At 39.5% G+C, this 21,443-nt stretch overlaps 2 long non-coding RNA genes across 2 annotated transcripts; both read right to left on the bottom strand.

Moving 5' to 3' along the window:
• Positions 1-7,568: 7,568 nt before the first annotated feature.
• On the bottom strand, positions 7,569-10,052 carry LOC112192810. Its single transcript, XR_005808346.1, has 2 exons — positions 8,664-10,052; positions 7,569-8,587 (listed from the first exon to the last, which is right to left on the bottom strand). It is a non-coding gene; the product is annotated as an uncharacterized LOC112192810 (long non-coding RNA).
• Positions 10,053-13,625: 3,573 nt separating this feature from the next.
• Positions 13,626-16,110, bottom strand: LOC121052190. Its single transcript, XR_005808345.1, has 2 exons — positions 14,722-16,110; positions 13,626-14,645 (listed from the first exon to the last, which is right to left on the bottom strand). It is a non-coding gene; the product is annotated as an uncharacterized LOC121052190 (long non-coding RNA).
• Positions 16,111-21,443: the final 5,333 nt, after the last annotated feature.

The raw sequence follows: 21,443 nt of genomic DNA, 5'->3' as shown, positions 1-21,443 counted from the left end.
ACAAATATAAACATCTTGCCCAACCCAATCATGATCTGGTGATTGATTATGATGCTGCACAATGTAACATGGCAATCTAACTATAATTAGCAATAGAAGTGACGTAGAGAGAGGAACGATAGTCGCCATAAATTTAGAATCCATTGTTTTCTTTTCACTATTACCCACTAAGGATTCATAATTTGTTATTTCTTTTTAGTTACACATCCATGAAATTTTCAATTTATTTCTTCTCTGAGTTCTCTCCCTATGAAAATATTTTCTGAATAGGTAGTATGAATCATAGAGATTAAGCTTTCAAGTTGATAAAGAGTGTTTATATATTCCTTCCTCCCCTCTATGTATATAGTTTCTTACCAGATGGAAATCAAAGAATTAAATTGATGATGAAAATTTCGCAGTAGTTCAAAACTAGAAGAGAGTGAGGGATACAGGGACTAGTAAATTAAAGAGAAGTTTTCGCTTCTATTCAAAATATATTAGTTGGGAATTTGATGCTCAATATTTGTAGAAGTGCTCCTAATGGCCAATGCTAAGTTGGCAAAGGCTATTTTTCTCATTCCTTCTTGATCTGACATCAAAGGAACTAGAAGTATATCGGCATGTCATAGGAGGTATAATGAGTAAAATACAAATAAGGGCGAAATGGGAAGTTTGGTGAAAAAAATTGGGATGAGAGGTTCAAAGAGCAAATTAGGAGGTCTAACTAGAACCACCCATGATAGTATTAGAAGATCCAATCCAAGAGGTACACAAGACCCACCAAAAGAAGCACATAGGCTAACATGTCCTATTTGAGGTCCCATAAGGCTACAAGTACAATTTGGTACATGACAGTATTGGTATCCCTACTAACTACAACACATCTAATTAAGGACTGAAAAATCGATAATATTCTCCAAATTTCCTCGATATTTCCATTTTTTTAGAGTCTCGATATACGTTTGACTTACCAAAAGAATATCGGGAGAAATTTTCGAAATTTTGGGATATTTCTGGAAATTTTCACAAATATTTCCAGAAATATTCAAAATTTTCGCAAAATTCCGAGATTATCGCCACCTCTCACGATATGTGACTCGTGAAAACTAGCCCTTATCCTTATCCAATCCGACTAAACTAATAACATCTAAAGAGGAAAACTTTAAAAATTCATAGGGTCATGTATTGCTCTTTGTTTCTTTTCCCTCCATGCTTATAAATCTTCTAATTATCTAATTTGCTAACTAGTAAACATTTGGCCCTATTAAAAAAAAAAAAAACTTTTCTATGTATTTCAATGGACCATTTTCTACTTCTTTTTCTGTTTATTTGAAGACCGATTTTTTTTTAACATATGTATTTAATTGTAAAATATTATTATAATTAATAATTAACTCTCCTAATCTCCTATTTAAATCATTTTTTAGAATTCTCATGTAGAATTTCATATCTTTGTCATGTTAGTGTATCTTATTATACTCCAAATTACTACAATCATTATACAATTAAGTTCATGTAAAAATAAAATGCAAATGGAATTGGTCTACTCATTTCATTTCATAGTCCCTTCATATAGGGATAGAATTACAACGGAAATATCGATTACATTAATGATACTAAATGCTGATTGAGCTGTGATTGTAATTCCTTGATTCCCTCCTCGTCAGTTGCTTTGACGAAGGCCCATAATGTGCTTTTCCTTTAACACTTCATAACACGTACACTTTTTTGAAATATTATAGGTAACTGATTATGTAAACATTTCATGAAAATTCATTAATGATTTCCATATTACTTTCTAAATTTTCATCATTTTTTTCGAAAATTTACTTAGATAGAAATTTTCTTGATATTTCCATCGAAATTTTCATTTTTTGGACTATCGATATTTCTTCAATAGAACCAATTCGTCTATCAATGAAAAATGATTATGTATCAAACCACCCCATTGGTATTTCATTGGATCATCACGTCATAACAGAACAAAGGTATGATAAGCAACAGGATGAGCATTTTTAACAAGTTTCTTGCCAGCGATTACAAGATAAACTTACGAAATTCAAATTGAGGATTGTTTTTGTTGACAGACAATTGCTCCGTAGTATGCAGCAGAATCTGGAAAAAAAAAAAAGAAAAAAAAAAGAAAAAAAGAAAAAAGGTAAATGAGAGAGTAGAGTGTACCGGAAGCCATGGTCTGGTTGCATCCTGCTCTCCTTGTTCCTCCCAATACCATTGTTGTCTTCAACATTAGCTGCCGCCCTGCTACAACTATTCCTACTCCTTGACGTATACTCAATAGAGCAAAGCCGCCTCCTGAGGACTGTACGGGCGGATGTAACCAACATGGTGGGGGCAGTCGGAGTGAGTTAGAGTTCCAGTTCCCTAAGAGCAAATGCACCCATGAACCAAGGGCAATTGCTGATTTGCTAACCAAATTGGTACTACCAATCCACTATTCATCTCAAATTGGCAATTGCCTTCAGCTTATACAATGCACCAATGAAAGGCAATTTGCCTGCCAATCCACTATTCACACTTCAAATTTGAATAATTTATTAAAATTATAATTTAATTAACTAAACAATTAACAATTAGATTAATCATACAATGTTAATTTAATAAAAAATTAATGCATAAGTTTTAAAAATAAATAAAATTGTATTTGCTGTATAAATATCGTTCCCTGAAAAAAAAATAGTTATTGTTATGATAAAAAAAAAAATCTATGACAAGTGATAAGATTATCGACCAATCTTCATTTGCCATGTGTCGACTTTAGATACATTTTTCTTATAAAAAATATATATGGTGGTTTGTAATTTTAAATAATGTATTCTATGTTTGTGTGCTTTATTAATATGTTTGGTTTTCTTTGTAATTTTAAAGATAAATCTAAAGGTTATAAATTATATTCTGCTCATCATTCACTTAGAATTTTTGAAACACATCAAGTAACTGTAACTGGTCACGTAACTGACCATGTCACTGACCAAGTAACTGTGATCTGACCATGTTGGAATGGAGTTCTGGTTTAAGTTTGTTATCTGGCGTGCACTTCAGTAAATTAAATTAGTTTTGATATTTTCTGGTGCAAATCATCGAGCATGATATGTGTGAGTCCAAGGGGGAGATTGTTAGATCAAATATGGACTCAACACATATCATCATAAAGTAATTGATGATTAGCTAAATGTTGGAGGGAAACTTGAAAAAGCCTTAACTTGAAAGAAATGAAGAGAAGATTGATGGAGGAAGAAGATGGAGAGGTAAAATTGTTGAAAATTTTGGTGTGATAAATTAAGGTGAGGAACTAGGTATTTATAGAATTTTTGAAAAAAAAAATCTGATTATTTTTTACCATTCGAATTATTTTTTAGGGTGGAAAATGGTTATTACCGTTGTCAATTAATTGCAGCCATTGGATTGCATGATCTAACAGCCACAATTAAGTAACCGTTGCACAAAGAATAGTAATATATATATATATATATATAGCCGTTGGCAGCAGGCCCATGTGGGTGTGGAGCCCGCCACCAACAGTCGGACAATTCAGTTGCTGATTGTTGGTCATCTAATCAGTCGGGCAGGTATATATATATATATATATATATATATATATATATATATATATATATATATATAGCCGTTGGCAGCAGGCCCATGTGGGTGTGGAGCTCGCCACCAACAGTCGGGCAATTCAGTTGCTGATTGTTGGTCATCCAATCAGTCGGGCAGGTAGGGCCCATTAATCAGTCGGGCAAAAAACCACCGCTGCATTCAACTTTTCTCTCTTTCTCTCCAATTGGTCATCCAATTGGTCCACTGCTGCATTTGCTCTAAGGGCAACTCCGACCATCGGCACCATTTGGGGGTGCTATTCTCATTTTAGCACCCCCTTGTTGCACTATTCATATAGGACTCAATTCTCATCTCCAACCATGAGGTGCTATATCGGGGTGCTATTTTCACTATTTTTTATTAAAATATAATATGAGTATAATTTTGATGAATATTATATTAAAAATATGTTAATTTAATTAAATAAGGTAAAAATAATAATTTTGTTAAAGGAAAAACACATTATGTGCATTCGTCAAAGCAACTGACGAGGAGTGAATCAAGGAATTACAATCACAGTTCAATCAACATTTAGTATTATTAATGTAATAGATATTTCCGTTGTAATTTTATCCCTATATAAAGGGACTATGAAATGAAATGAGTAGACTAATTCCATTTTCATTTTACTTTCACACGTTATCAGCACGCTCAGAGCTAATATCCAAGAAAAAAAAACCCCTAGAAGAAAAAAAAAAGTTTTTCTTTTCTGCCGCCAACAAAAAAAAAAAAAAAATCTCAGGCCTCAGCCTTACCCGGCGCTGCAGATCCTGCCTTTCAGTGCTCACACAGAGCCCACCTGCCTGCAGCCCTCCCCGCCTGCGCGCTTGCACCTCAGCCTTGCCCTGCGCCTTGTAGCCTCCCACAGCCGGCCAGATCAACGCCCAGCGAAGAGCAATTTGCTCTCCGCACCCAACCCATCATCTTCTTCATCGCTTATCATCTGCTACACCGGCCTCCAGCCCTGCTCAGCCCACCGGCCACCTCGCTACCCAGCCCCCCGGTGCCTAGCGTGCTCTGTCCAGCGCCTCTGCACACACTGCCGCTGGACACCAGTGCTCCTCCAGATATCGATCTACCCAGCCACTTCGCTGCAGCGCCTCCGATCCAGCCACCCCACCTCCGCCTCTAGACTTGCTCGCGGCCTACCACCTGCAGTGCCCGACTCTGGCCCAGAAGAAGAATAGAGCAGAAAACCAGAAGACGCGTAGAAGAAAACGCGAAGAAGGGAGAGAGAAAGAGAAAAAAAAAAAAGACTTGACCCGGGCCAGAGTAAAGAACTGGCCCAAAAAAAAAAAAAAAAGAGGCCTCTGTTGCCCAAAAAAAAAAAGCAAAAGAAAAAAATATATAAGAACAAGCCCCCCCCGGCCCAGAAAGGAAAGAAAGAAAAAAAAAAAACAAACAGAAATTTTAAAGAAAAGACCCGGCCCACTGCTGAAAAAAAAAAAAAAGAGGAAGCGGCCCAGTTCTCAAGTCCAAAAATATCGCTACGCACGCCTGCATCAACACGCGCATGCGCTAGGATAGTTTTATTTATTCGATACCAAATATGTTCTCTTTTATTTATTTATTTATTTTCATACTCCGGTATATTAAATTGTTTATAATTAGAACTTTTGAGCATGTTTAGTTAGATAATTTTGATCATTTTAAGCATGCCTTGTTGTTTATGTTTTATATGATTATCTTTAAGCATGATTTATAATTATGTTTAAGCATGCTTTATATTTTCTTGCTTATGTTTTTATTATGAAATCTTAAGCATGTTTCGTGATTTTTATTTTACTCATGATATATTATTGCTAATTATTATGTGTAGTAGATAATTTGTTGTATATTTGTGAAATATGTTTAAATGTGCTATGGTTATTTTTATAATGCAACATCTACAATCCGCTTTGCCATGATAATGAAAATTCATTCGCATTATCCATACACACTTACTGTAGTAAAGCATTTTCATATAGCATCGAAACAAAAAAATGTGACCATTACGAATCTTGGTCTTGAAATCTAATTCACATTTTTGGAAAATAATTTACGTGGATGTCTTTATGACTGCGTAATTTATATATTCTCTCTTGTTTATGTAGATGACTGATCCCACTCGACCTGAATTTGACATCTTGGACTCAGAAGGACTTGAATACCATCGTTGGGGTTCCGATGTAGAAACTGCCTTTGTGGCAAAAGACTACACTGCCACCATTACCGACCCCAAAGATGATGAACTATCTAATAAGGTGAAAGCAAATGCCTTAATGTTTCTGAGGCGACATATTGATCCCAGCCTACGCTGGGAGTACCTTCAGTTGAAGACACCCAAAGAACTGTGGGATGCCCTTAAGGGACGTTTTGGGAACATTCATGACACTTTGCTCCCAGAACTGGCCGTTCAGTGGAATGGAATCCGCTTGCTTGACTACAAAAGGGTCAATGACTTCAACAAGGACATGTTGCGCCTAAAGGCACGTCTAAATTTCTATGGAAGGGAAATCACAGAAGATGATATGATCTACAAGACTCTTTCCACCTTTCCTACTTCAGCGCTTATACTAGCGGACCAATATAGGCTGGAGTATGACAACAAAAGAATCACAACCTTCAATAAGCTGATCAGTCATCAGCCTACTGCAAGTGGCTGAGAGACATAATGAGGTTCTCTTGAACAACAATGCCAGGTCCACTGGGACAAAGAAAATTCCCGAGGCTAATTATGGAAAAATGAAAGGTGGAAAGAACTCCAATGCAAGGGGTTTAGACGTGCTGATCCCTACCCACGTGGCAACAATGCACCACGTGGAAAGGGACATGGGGATCGTGGAAACAAGATGCAAAAGGAAAGAGTTGACAATGAACCATGCTATAGGTGTGGATTCATTGCGCATTGGTACAAGAACTGCCAATCAAACAACATAGTAGCAGCCAATTACAAGAGGTATAGAGAGTATAAAGAACAAGAGGCTCACTATATGGAAGGAGGTCATGACCTAGACGTCAACCTTACAATTGCAGACTTAAATGGCAAAGAGGAACTTGCTAAGTCAATGGATGCTCTCAATCTTGACTGATCTGCTTTATTTTCCAAAGACAATTGTGAAGGCATAATGCCTCATTTTTAATTAGACTACTACTTGGTCTTAAAGTTTATTTGAATAATGGTTTGATAAATTAGATTTCTGAACAAGACCTTGATTGGATTATCGTTGGCTTACTAATAAATTTCAGATTTTATTCTGAAGCATTGAATTTATTCGATTTTATTTACTACATGCATGGTTCGAAATAGCACTTTAAAGATGTAAAGTAATACATCTAGAAAAAGGAAAAATTATTAGAATGAAAAGAATATATACCATTCTATGCAAATAGAAATACTTTAAAGAATATGAGTTATATTTTCTAAATACCTCCCATTTATTTGTAGGAATGAATGGAGGAGAACTTGATTGCTTAGTTGATAGTGGGACTACCCACACAATATTAGGAAATAGGAAATTATTCATTGAATTAATAGCCTATAATTCCTCTATGACTACGATGATTGGATCATCACAAGAAATAAAAGGGCGATGAACTGCCAAATTTTTGCTGCCTAATGGCACAACATTTCAAGTCACAGACTGTTGAAGTATAAATATTCAGACTTTTTCTCCTCGAAGGTATCTCATCTAGAAGGCATGGTGTTTATCCAAAAGGAAGTACAAAACTCCTAAAGAAAACAACAACAAAAAAAATTGCTGCGTCGTTAGAAAAAAAGACCACAAGCTATATCGACTTACTGACCATGCAATTCAAAAGTGATTAAGTGATTTAAAAGTTTCAAAAAAAAAAAAGCCTTGGATTATCTATAAGGTGATCAGCCCTACGGGAATTAATATGCAGTTTCAAATACATGCAAAATAGTGATATTAGTTCCCTAGTTACTTCAGGCAATCAGATTTCTCATGCTTCACGTGGAATTCAAATTTCAAAACAAGAGTTTTAGATACTCTTCACCTCCTACAGACGAAAGATCTGGTCAAGGAAAATGAGGTTTGAATTAACAAAACCCACCAGAGGCTTCAAACGTGGAAGTTGGTTGCTGCAAATATCATTTCAATTCAAATTCACGGATGCGATTATAACCGAAATTTGAATTTGAATTGATAACAATTCTAATCTCAGCTGATCCGGTGTTGCCTATAAAGAGGCACATTCTCTACATCAAAGGAGAAGGAGGCTAGAGAGCAGAACAAAAAAAAAGAAGTGAAAGCTCTGCAACATTAAAAAGCAAAAGCCAGCAGCACGGAAGCACACAAGAAAGAGGAGAACAAATCAAAGAGTTCACACGAGACCGGAGTCCTACAGCATTCCATCCTTAAAACTTTCCAAGAGAAGCCACGGACGGAAGACCACATTTCAGTAGAAGAAGCTCCACAAGTCACAGGTATATAATGATTATCACCTGAAATTACTGAACTTTTCCTTTCATGGTGCAGACATTGTCAAGTGCTAAGATCCATGAAGCAAGGCCAAAAATCTCTCTGGAGTATTTATGTTGCTTCCGTCCTCATAATCTCCTGCCGGTGACCAAGGCGATTACCACATCGGCAATCACGGAGAAGTCAAGCTGCTGCCCACAATAGTCTCTCTGGCACGCATCAGAACCACAACACCATCCCCATGAGGTGCTCTCCTGGTGAAGGACCACTATGTCAACAAATGATGGTGCTCTCCTAGTGAAGGGTTGCTGCTTCAGCAAATGATGGTGCTCTCCTAGCAAATAAATGCAACGTCTCTTATACCTGTGTCACCATGGAGCTATGGAGGTCCCCGGAGCGGTCGCAATCTCGTTTACGATACATGTGTATCAACGGGTGTATGACCAATCCGGTGGAATTTTCTAAGCCTTGTTGAGTACCAACAAGGGCTTTGCAGCAGCAAACAGAGTGTCAACGGAGCTTTAACGAAGACAAGCTCCATCAAACCTCTTCTGCACTCGCACCTACACCACATACAGAGGCTCTGTCAAATGAACACAAGCTGATGACGGGGAAAAGAAGACACACTTGATTACAAACATAATTGTTTCTGGTGCAAATTACTATTGCTGCTGACGAAGCCCGCACCTCTCCTTTCGGATGTGCCACTACTGGAGCTTTGCCAAGGCCCTTGACGTACCTGCACCACGCCACTGCAACCAAACAGCTTTTCCTGGATTCTTGTTCCCTTCCCAAAGCACCAGTTCACTCACTGGTAACTGCAAAATAAAGAAAGAATGAACCGGTGGTGACACTGCATATTGAAGAGGAGTTCCAATTACATGTGCTAATATCTAAACATTCACGGTAGCCGACAAGAAAGAAAAAAAGCTTGATGAGGTGCCGACATAGAAAAAGAAGAAAAGCTTGGCAGTGGGAAATTGATCAGCACGCCTAGTCAAAAGTTTCATGGCCTTGTCTAAAGTTGTTGCAAAACTGCTTTGAAAATAAGAGAGGCTTTGAAAGGTCAAAAGTTTAATTGTTTAATTAAGCTTTGTGACCATAAAGCGGTGGGATAATGGTTTAGTAATACAAGAAGAGTAAAGAAAGACCATGCCAAAGTGATGATCACGTCTTCCATTACACTTGAAGACAAAATGCATAATTATCAAACCATGGTGCTGTTGTAGCTTTATTCTGAAATGGGGATCAAATGGCAAGATGACAGAAAGCTACTGTCCAGGTCTTTGAAAAAGAGATAAATTATGCAATTGAATCGGTGGCATGAATAAAAAATAAAAATAAAAGGGCTAATTGAAGCGGTGCCGTACTCGTGCAATTCCAATGGAAGTCTACTGCGGGTCTTTGAGTTTCTATTTGTCGAAGACGAAAATTGGGCTCAAGTTGGGTGCATATGTAAAATTAATGGGTGTCCATATCACTCTATGCCTTGCAATCTTTTCGGTGCACTACAGAGCCTACTTCAAACCATTATCACGCTCAATAAACTTCAAAGCAGCCCAAATCCCGTTTCAAGTCTCAAGGCCTGTTAAAAGCTCCCAAATCAAATCAGTGGACGCTCTACTAAAATCGGGTGTCCACCAAAATATGTTCTCGATGAGTTCAAAATTCACACTCGTTGAATAAAAATCGGTACAAAACCGAAATACCAATTCTGATGAACTACAGTGGTTTGATCCCTTCACAGGGTATGTAGGCAGTCTAGCGACCCACTAGATGCAACCGCAACTCCAAGCAGAATCCCTGACTCCACCAGTCAAATTCAGCCAGTCCCAAATGAATCACTGACTCTAGTCAAATTCTCCCAGCACCAGAAAATCAAATCATTCAAAGGCTCTAAACCTTTCAAATCTCTCAAACACAAATCCAAAATAAATGGGTCATCTACTCATTTAAATCTCAAAAGCCGGAACTACATGTGGTTTGATCCCGCAAAGGGTATGTAGGCAATCTAGAACCAAATCTATCTAGATGCAACCGCGTCCTAAACACAAAATCGAATCCCTGGTCCACTTAAACCAAATTCGTCCCAAACACTACTCTAATTCCAAAATCAAAAGCCTCCAATGAGTCATCCACTCATTGGAACTCTTGAACTACGAGTGGCTTGATCCCTCTCCAAGGGTACGTAGGCAACCCATTCAAATATCCGGGTGCAGCCGCAAAAACAAACAAACACACATCCCATCAATTGGTTTCTTCATAAATGGAATCAAAGGGTGTTTCCCTGTAACAAGGGATTGTAATTAAGAGACACATTCTGTCTTGAATGGGTCGAACCCAAAATAATAAAAACTCTATTCACTAAATGAATACGAGTGAAATTATGTTGGGTGACATTTACGCTTACTGTGTGCAGATTTTCTCTCAACATAATTTTTGGCACGCCCGGTGGGACCCATTCTCCTTTTCATCTCCATTTATGATATAACTAATCATATTTGTTACTTGTTTGCCTCAGGGGATACAAGATGGCACCACAAGTGACTATTTACTTCCAGGAGCTCAAAGCTATTGAGTCGAAGACTGGACAAGCAACACGACCTGAACATCATGTTTCATTCTCCGTTGATCAAGCTCCACTGACAAGCAATGTTCAGAAGCTCATCCATGATGTCAGAGTCATCAAGACCACTACGTTCAATGCTAACCATGCCCCCGTCAGTACTCAGATAATGATTGGTTCTATTCCAATCAGGTTGGTCGTCACACCACATGAGGTTCCAACAAGGCCCGAAGCCCGGTCCCTCAAGTCCCTACAACAAGTACATCTGCAATCACTGATAGCTAATACAGCTTCCGAACTTCAGATAGTCAAGTTCACTTCAACCTCTGACAAGTCATCTGATCAAGAGGATAAAGTTGTTAATGTACACCATCGTCAACGTCAATCAGTGGTCAATAAAACAACTTTTACAATTGGCAAGTCCAAGCAACGAGCAATGAGACTCCCATCTCATGTACCAGTGGGGGCACTTCGAGCTAATGTACCGCAGGGGGCATTCCCGAACTTTCTAGTAGAATCAAGACCATATATGGTCCCTGTTGTTAGTCAAAATACTCGAGCAATATTGGAGACACATAACGACACAAAGCCTGAGACCATGTCAGTTATGGTCACGAATGCATCAACAATAGAAGAGCAGCTAGAAGAAATGAAGACGATGCTAGCTAAAAAAGATGCTCAAATAGCAGCATTGACTTCTCAATTAACCGCTATGGCTAACATTGGCAATCACAAAAATCATGAAAAAAGTGATTGTGAAAAGAAAATAGGAGGACATGGATCCGCAATCACAAGTCTTGAAGACATAAAGACACTAATTGCAGAAGGAATCCGAGAAGTATACAAGTCCTCAAACCCACAGTTCTCTGGGTACTTGAAACCCTACCCTGCTCATTATGATGCATTACCATTCCCTAAGGGCTATCAGAGGCCAACTTTTGACAAGTTCGATGGAGTAGATGGCTCTCCACATGAACATTTGGCTCATTTCTTCTCAGCCTGCGGGGAAACATCACAATCAGATGCATTGCTAGTAAGGCAGTTTGTTCAGTCCCTCAAAGGAGCAGCTTTTACTTGGTACAGTCAACTACAACCAGGTTCTATCCTCACATGGGACGATATGCAAAGAGCATTTCTGGCACAATTTGTCAGCTCCAAAAAGAAAGTCTCAATTATCAACTTGGCTGACACTAAACAAGAGTCTGATGAAAGCACCAATGAATTCATTTCCAGATGGAGGAGCTTAAACCTCCAATGCTCGGAAAAATTAACAGAGCTATCAGCAGTACAAATGTGCTCAAACAATCTCTTACCACAGATAGCAACTTTTGTCAGCACCGCAGAACCTCAAACATTCGAAGCACTAGTCTCAAAAGCTAGCAATGTCGAAAGACAAGTCGCCCGTAAGAAGATTATGACACAGAGGGCATCCTTTAAAGACCATAGAGTTGACAATACAGATGAGTCACTGGCAACCTTTGTCGAAACTGACACCAAGTCGAACAAATGCAAAGGAAAAGAAGGGTCTAGAAAGCTCACTCTCAAAGAAAGAAAAGAAGTCAAATACTCTTTCAATGATGACGACGTCGAACTGATTTTCAGTGAGCTCAACGAAGCACAATCTATCAAGCTCCCTAAACCAAAACGACAGAGTGAAGTCAACAAGACCGATGACCCCAGATATTGCCAGTACCATCGAATTGTAAGTCATCCAACAAAGGACTGTTTCGTTCTGAAGAACATAATCCAAGAAATGGTCAACAACAAGGAAATTGAGGTGGAGACATCGTCAGCAGAGTAAAATTGAAGTTTGTCTGCAATCTTATTTGTCTCTCAAAAGGTGCTACAAAAAAAAAAAAAAAAAAAAACTCGCTGGATTGAAAACCCGAAAGGGCGGTCCAGGCAAAAGTTAGAGCACAAATCCCTAGAACTACGACGGCTTGATCCCTCAAAAGGGGTACGTAGGCAGTCTAGCTTCAAAAACTAGATGCAGCCACTCAATCAAAAATATATCTCCATTCTTGAATCAATCAGGAAGAAAGAGAAAATCTGATAAGCAGTGGGTTTTTGCTGACCAAGCATGAAAGCCTAATTAACATGTGCATAGGACGAAAGGATGTAGATTGTCAATAAAGCTCCTGGAAGGATTACAAGTCAAAGAAACTCTTTGAGGAGAAATCTTCTCGAGGGAAATCCAAGTGAGGAGAAATCTTCTCCAAGACGATTCAAGTGAGGAGAAATCTCCTCGAAACAAATCTGAGTGAGGGGAAATCTTCTCGAAGTCAATTTAAATGAGAAGGAATATCCTCGATAAAGATCCGAGTGAGTAGAAATCTCCTCGAGTTTGATGTAAGTAAGGAGAAAGCTCTTCAAGAAAGATTCGAGTGAGAGGAAACCTCCTCGAGAAAAATCCTGGTGAGGTGCAATCCGTGGGAACTACGTAAGGCTTGATGCCTTAAATGGGGACGTAGGCTCTAGTCTCAAATTCTAGATCCAGCCACAAAATCCTCAAGATCACAAGATCTTCCAATTCACAGACGAGGTACGATCAAATGGCACAAAGCCTTGCACCTCTGAATAACTCATTGAACGAATGTAAACTACAAATGGTGAAAATAATGATTCCATTTGAAAAGTTGTCAAGCCCCGTACGCGCAAAGCTATTCCACGCACGACGCTTGAGGGGGCAACTGTTGAAGTATAAATATTCAGACTTTTTCTCCTCGAAGGTATCTCATCTAGAAGGCATGGTGTTTATCCAAAAGGAAGTACAAAACTCCTAAAGAAAACAACAACAAAAAAAATTGCTGCGTCGTTAGAAAAAAAGACCACAAGCTATATCGACTTACTGACCATGCAATTCAAAAGTGATTAAGTGATTTAAAAGTTTCAAAAAAAAAAAAGCCTTGGATTATCTATAAGGTGATCAGCCCTACGGGAATTAATATGCAGTTTCAAATACATGCAAAATAGTGATATTAGTTCCCTAGTTACTTCAGGCAATCAGATTTCTCATGCTTCACGTGGAATTCAAATTTCAAAACAAGAGTTTTAGATACTCTTCACCTCCTACAGACGAAAGATCTGGTCAAGGAAAATGAGGTTTGAATTAACAAAACCCACCAGAGGCTTCAAACGTGGAAGTTGGTTGCTGCAAATATCATTTCAATTCAAATTCACGGATGCGATTATAACCGAAATTTGAATTTGAATTGATAACAATTCTAATCTCAGCTGATCCGGTGTTGCCTATAAAGAGGCACATTCTCTACATCAAAGGAGAAGGAGGCTAGAGAGCAGAACAAAAAAAAAAGAAGTGAAAGCTCTGCAACATTAAAAAGCAAAAGCCAGCAGCACGGAAGCACACAAGAAAGAGGAGAACAAATCAAAGAGTTCACACGAGACCGGAGTCCTACAGCATTCCATCCTTAAAACTTTCCAAGAGAAGCCACGGACGGAAGACCACATTTCAGTAGAAGAAGCTCCACAAGTCACAGGTATATAATGATTATCACCTGAAATTACTGAACTTTTCCTTTCATGGTGCAGACATTGTCAAGTGCTAAGATCCATGAAGCAAGGCCAAAAATCTCTCTGGAGTATTTATGTTGCTTCCGTCCTCATAATCTCCTGCCGGTGACCAAGGCGATTACCACATCGGCAATCACGGAGAAGTCAAGCTGCTGCCCACAATAGTCTCTCTGGCACGCATCAGAACCACAACACCATCCCCATGAGGTGCTCTCCTGGTGAAGGACCACTATGTCAACAAATGATGGTGCTCTCCTAGTGAAGGGTTGCTGCTTCAGCAAATGATGGTGCTCTCCTAGCAAATAAATGCAACGTCTCTTATACCTGTGTCACCATGGAGCTATGGAGGTCCCCGGAGCGGTCGCAATCTCGTTTACGATACATGTGTATCAACGGGTGTATGACCAATCCGGTGGAATTTTCTAAGCCTTGTTGAGTACCAACAAGGGCTTTGCAGCAGCAAACAGAGTGTCAACGGAGCTTTAACGAAGACAAGCTCCATCAAACCTCTTCTGCACTCGCACCTACACCACATACAGAGGCTCTGTCAAATGAACACAAGCTGATGACGGGGAAAAGAAGACACACTTGATTACAAACATAATTGTTTCTGGTGCAAATTACTATTGCTGCTGACGAAGCCCGCACCTCTCCTTTCGGATGTGCCACTACTGGAGCTTTGCCAAGGCCCTTGACGTACCTGCACCACGCCACTGCAACCAAACAGCTTTTCCTGGATTCTTGTTCCCTTCCCAAAGCACCAGTTCACTCACTGGTAACTGCAAAATAAAGAAAGAATGAACCGGTGGTGACACTGCATATTGAAGAGGAGTTCCAATTACATGTGCTAATATCTAAACATTCACGGTAGCCGACAAGAAAGAAAAAAAGCTTGATGAGGTGCCGACATAGAAAAAGAAGAAAAGCTTGGCAGTGGGAAATTGATCAGCACGCCTAGTCAAAAGTTTCATGGCCTTGTCTAAAGTTGTTGCAAAACTGCTTTGAAAATAAGAGAGGCTTTGAAAGGTCAAAAGTTTAATTGTTTAATTAAGCTTTGTGACCATAAAGCGGTGGGATAATGGTTTAGTAATACAAGAAGAGTAAAGAAAGACCATGCCAAAGTGATGATCACGTCTTCCATTACACTTGAAGACAAAATGCATAATTATCAAACCATGGTGCTGTTGTAGCTTTATTCTGAAATGGGGATCAAATGGCAAGATGACAGAAAGCTACTGTCCAGGTCTTTGAAAAAGAGATAAATTATGCAATTGAATCGGTGGCATGAATAAAAAATAAAAATAAAAGGGCTAATTGAAGCGGTGCCGTACTCGTGCAATTCCAATGGAAGTCTACTGCGGGTCTTTGAGTTTCTATTTGTCGAAGACGAAAATTGGGCTCAAGTTGGGTGCATATGTAAAATTAATGGGTGTCCATATCACTCTATGCCTTGCAATCTTTTCGGTGCACTACAGAGCCTACTTCAAACCATTATCACGCTCAATAAACTTCAAAGCAGCCCAAATCCCGTTTCAAGTCTCAAGGCCTGTTAAAAGCTCCCAAATCAAATCAGTGGACGCTCTACTAAAATCGGGTGTCCACCAAAATATGTTCTCGATGAGTTCAAAATTCACACTCGTTGAATAAAAATCGGTACAAAACCGAAATACCAATTCTGATGAACTACAGTGGTTTGATCCCTTCACAGGGTATGTAGGCAGTCTAGCGACCCACTAGATGCAACCGCAACTCCAAGCAGAATCCCTGACTCCACCAGTCAAATTCAGCCAGTCCCAAATGAATCACTGACTCTAGTCAAATTCTCCCAGCACCAGAAAATCAAATCATTCAAAGGCTCTAAACCTTTCAAATCTCTCAAACACAAATCCAAAATAAATGGGTCATCTACTCATTTAAATCTCAAAAGCCGGAACTACATGTGGTTTGATCCCGCAAAGGGTATGTAGGCAATCTAGAACCAAATCTATCTAGATGCAACCGCGTCCTAAACACAAAATCGAATCCCTGGTCCACTTAAACCAAATTCGTCCCAAACACTACTCTAATTCCAAAATCAAAAGCCTCCAATGAGTCATCCACTCATTGGAACTCTTGAACTACGAGTGGCTTGATCCCTCTCCAAGGGTACGTAGGCAACCCATTCAAATATCCGGGTGCAGCCGCAAAAACAAACAAACACACATCCCATCAATTGGTTTCTTCATAAATGGAATCAAAGGGTGTTTCCCTGTAACAAGGGATTGTAATTAAGAGACACATTCTGTCTTGAATGGGTCGAACCCAAAATAATAAAAACTCTATTCACTAAATGAATACGAGTGAAATTATGTTGGGTGACATTTACGCTTACTGTGTGCAGATTTTCTCTCAACATAGACGCTCTATATGCACCAAGAGCTAACCGAACCTTGTTAAGTTTCAAAGCTATTTGTGCCAATGGTTATCCAGTAGAAATACATTGTGAGAATGGAACTGAATACCTTGATATTAACTCTAATGAATGTGGAAGGAAACACATTTTAGAGAAACTTATGAGTCAATCTAGTGGACTGTACCTCACTACGATTCGAATCATTGAATCCTATGCTATCACCAACAATGAAATGTGGAACACTGACTCATACAGGCTTTGGCATGACCTCCTAGGGCACCCCGGTCATGACATGATAATCCGTATTTAAAAGAACTCACACGGACATCTCTTCTTTCCAGTGAAAAATAAAATGGAACAAAAATTCGCCACACTGCAAGGTGTCGGTCCTAGTACTGCTCAAATGCAGCCATTGCCTTCTGAAGTACCAGAAGCACTACCTCCCTCCCATTATGCCTCATTGACTATTTCAAAGGCACATCACTCGTTTTGCAAAGCCTGCTCTTTAGCAAAAACAGGATCGAGATCTTCCTATGCTAAAGATACAAAACAAAACATTCCATTCTTACAAAGGATACAAAGAGATATATGTGGACCTATCCATCCAGAATGCGGACCATTTAAGTACTTTATGGTTCTGGTGGATGCTTTGACAATCTGGTCACATGTCGCTTTATTGTCCACAAGAAATGCTGCATTTGCAAAACTCCTAGCACAGATTATACGTTTAAGGGCTCACCACCCTGATCACCCTATCAAGTCTATAAGGCTTGATAACGCTGGAGAGTTTACATCAAAAACATTTGATGATTATTGCATGTCTATCGGGATCGATGTAGAGCATCATGTACCCAAGCCACCATCAAAAGGCTACAGATGGTGGTTAGGGCATTGGTTATGCGCATCAACCTGCCTATATCTGCCTGGGGTTATGCAATATTGCACGCAGCTTTACTTATTCATTTTAGACCCACTGCTAGCCAACCATTTTCTGCGTACCAGTTGGTAACTGGATATGAGCCTGACATTTCACACTTACGCATATTTGGTTGCGCAGTATATGTGCCTATTGCGCCCCCACAGCGCACCAAAATGGGTCATCAGAGACGATTAAATATTTATATTGGATACGAATCCCCAACTCCGCTATTTGGAACCCTTGACAGGCGATCTCTTTACCGCTAGATTTGCGGATTGTCACTTTGATGAGATAGTCTTCCCGTAGTTGGGGGGAGATAGGAAAAATGATTTTCCAAGGGAACGACAGGAATTGTCATGGTTTGTCCCCACTCTGTCTCATTTTGATCCCCACACTTCACAATGTGAAAGTGAAGTGAAAAGAATAATCGATCTTCAGAACGTAGCAGATTCGATGCCTGATGCGTTTACTGATATCGCAAAAGTGACGAGATCACATATACCAGCTGCAAATGTGCCTGCAAGGTTAGAAGTCCCCAACAAGGGGCACGGTGCCGCAGATAGAGGCACTGCAACTACACTTAGTGGAGGTATGGTTGAGGCCGTGGTTACCCAAAGGAAGAGGGGGAGGCCACTTGGTTCGATTGACACTCACCCAAGGAAGAAGAGGGTGAGTAAGGCACAAATCGATCCATTAATCATCAATGTAGAGAATCCCTCTCATGAGGTTGTCTCTGATTACAGTTATGTCCATGAATCAATACTGGAGGACGCTCTGATGTTTGAAATGATTCTAAAGAACAAAGAAATCTCAATGGATTATGAGAGTGCGTATGAGTTGATAGAAAGATCTTCCATACACATTGATGATGAATTTGCATACACTGTTGCTCAAGAAATCATAGAGCACGATGATATCGAACCATGCTCTTTTGCAAAATGTCAACAAAGAGCAGATCGACCTAAATGGAAAGAAGCAATCCAGGCAGAATTAGATTCTCTGACAAAGAGACAAGTATTTGGTCAGGTAGTGCTAACCCCACCAAGTGTAAAGCATGTAGGACATAAATGAGTCTTTGTCAAAAAGCGTAATGAGAAGAATGAAGTCCTGAGGTACAAGGCTTGCCTTGTGGCGCAAGGTTTCTCACAACGCCCTGGAATTGACTACGAGGAGACATACTCTCCTGTAATGGACGTTATAACGTTCCGCTACTTAGTTAGCTTAGTAGTTTCTGAAGGACTGGAAATGCAGCTCATGGATGTGGTAACTGCATATCTCTATGGGGATCTAGATTCAGAGATATATATATATATATATATATATATATATATATATATGAAAGTGCCTGATGACCTTACATTACCTAAGTCAAGTGACTCTAAACCACGGAGTGCGTTTGCAATTAGGTTGAAACGCTCACTTTATGGATTGAAACAATCTAGGCGGACGTGGTATACCCGTCTAAGTGACTACTTGATTGGGAAGGGATATAAGAACGATGAATTATGCCCCTGCGTATTCGTAAAGAAAACAAGTTCCGGATTTGCAAATGTAGCAGTATATGTCGATGATATGAACATAATAGGTACTCTTGATGAAATAAGAGAAACCGTGAGCTATTTGAAATTCGAATTTGAGATGAAGGATCTTGGGAAAACTCGATTCTGTCTAGGCCTTGAACTAGAAAACCAAGTTTGTGGAATACTATTCCACCAGTCTGCATATGTCCAAAAGTCAGGCAATTTAACATGGACAAAGCGCATCCTGCTAGCACTCCCATGATCAGTCGAAGCTTGGATGTAAAGAAAGATCAATTTCGTCCAAAGGAAGATGAAGAAGAGGTGTTGGGAGCTGAAATTCCCTATCTAAGTACAATAGGCGCATTATTGTACTTAGCCCAATGTGCTCGACCAGACATTGCATTCTCAGTGAACTTGTTAGCTAGATTTAGCTCAGCGCCAACGCAGCGTCACTGGAATGGTATCAAGAACAATTTCCGATACCTAAAAGGAACCATTGACTTGAGACTATTCTTTCCGTACAGAGAGACAAGAGGGACCGCAGATGGAACTGCAATCCCTAACGGAAATGTTGATGGCGAAAACGCCACTCACTACACTAAAACGCCAAGTGACGTTTTGGTCGGTTTTGCTGATGCTGGATACGTCTCTGACCCACATAAAGATTGCTCCCAAACTGGTTATGTATTTACCAATGGGAACACGGCGATATCTTGGAGATCAACCAAGAAAACCCTTGTGGCTACCTCCTCGAACCACTCAGAGATCATTGCTCTATATGAGGCGGTTCGTGGGTGTTTATGGTTAAGAACTATCATTACACGTATTCGAGGGACTAGTGGTTTGAGTTATACCACTGAAGAGCCTACTTGCATTTGTGAAGACAATGCAGCTTGCATCGAACAGATGAAGCTAGGTTATATTAAGGGTGATAACACAAAACACATATAGCCAAAGTTGTTCTACAATCAGCAACAACAGGCTCTCCTCAAGATTCAAGTGAATCAAGTAAGATCTAAGGAGAATGTGGCAGATTTGTTCACCAAATCATTGCCCAAGGCCACATTTGAGAAACATGTGAAAAACATAGGAATGCGAAGTCTTTCCAAACTCCCTTGATTAATGCAAGTATCAGGGGGAGGTGTAGACGTCAGGGGGAGTCTAACACACACATGTCATCCTCAAATGTAGAAGGTGCGTTGTGCTTTTTTCCTTCGACCAAGGTGTATTTTTTGTCCCACAGGATTTTTATTGTTACTTGGCAAGGTTTTTAGTGAGACAACAACTCATGCACCATTTCGTCTTTGACTTGGCACAAGGGGGAGTGTTAAAGGAAAAACACATTATGTGCCTTCGTCAAAGCAACTGACGAGGAGGGAATCAAGGAATTACAATCACAGCTCAATCAGCATTTAGTATCATTAATGTAATCGATATTTCCGTTGTAATTCTATCCCTATATAAAGGGACTATGAAATGAAATGAGTAGACCAATTCCATTTGTATTTTACTTTCACAAATTTAACATTTTATCATAATATTTAAAAATTATTCTTATTATTTAATGAATTTAAAAAAAGTTTTTAATTTTTTTTTTGTCAGCATATACGACAAAAGTGTCGGCACATACGATAAAGAATCTAACTATTTAGAAGATAGTTTGATATTTTGCGTCGGCATATATGCCAAACAGCCGAATTTCGATGTGATTTCAGCGCCACGTGTCAATCTCTAATTGGCTGTCCAAATTACGGTTGAGTCTTGGTCCGCCACGTGTCATATCTTATCTAATGATATGAACTCAAACTGTCCATAAATATGGGGTCATTGTCATCCTCATCTCTCACAAATTCACAAACACTTCTCATATCCAAATCACACAAATATTTCTTTCTTTTCCGTTTTGATTTTGTTAAACTATTTCTGCAATGAATTGTTTGACGAAATGGTTGCAAAAAGATCAAGAAGAAGCCGTCGACGAGCCTTGATGATGTATGCCGCTGCCTTGCAAATCCAAACTCTGGAAGATGAGGATTCACAATGGGGTGGTTCTTCAGAAGGTCGTACCTATAAGGCCAAGGATCGAGAGCTGATGGATCTTCTCCTCAAAGCTCAATACTTCACTGATCCGTGCAGGTATGAACCAAACATATTTCGTAGGCTATATAGAATGAAACCTTGGGTCTTTGACAGGATGATGAGCGACGTGGCCAACTACGACCCATATTTTGTTCAAACAAGAGATGCTTGTGGGAGACTAAGCTTATCCACTGAACAAAAGCTGACATGCGCCATGAGAATGCTCGCGTCTGGCATCACAGTTGATTTCTGCGATGATTACCTAGATATTGCGAAGACCACTGCCATTGAGATTTTTGAGCACTTCAGAAAAGCAATCTAGAATGTGTACCATGAGACTTACCTCTGCCGACCAACACCTGCAGATTTGTGACGGCTGCTTGACAAAGCTGAAGAACGGGGATTCCCGGGG

The sequence above is a fragment of the Rosa chinensis genome, chromosome 3 (assembly GCF_002994745.2).
Source record: "Rosa chinensis cultivar Old Blush chromosome 3, RchiOBHm-V2, whole genome shotgun sequence".
Classification (NCBI taxonomy): Eukaryota; Viridiplantae; Streptophyta; class Magnoliopsida; order Rosales; family Rosaceae; genus Rosa; species Rosa chinensis.
The sequence above is the reverse complement of the archived record's forward strand: the minus strand, read 5'-3'. Positions and strand labels throughout refer to the sequence as shown.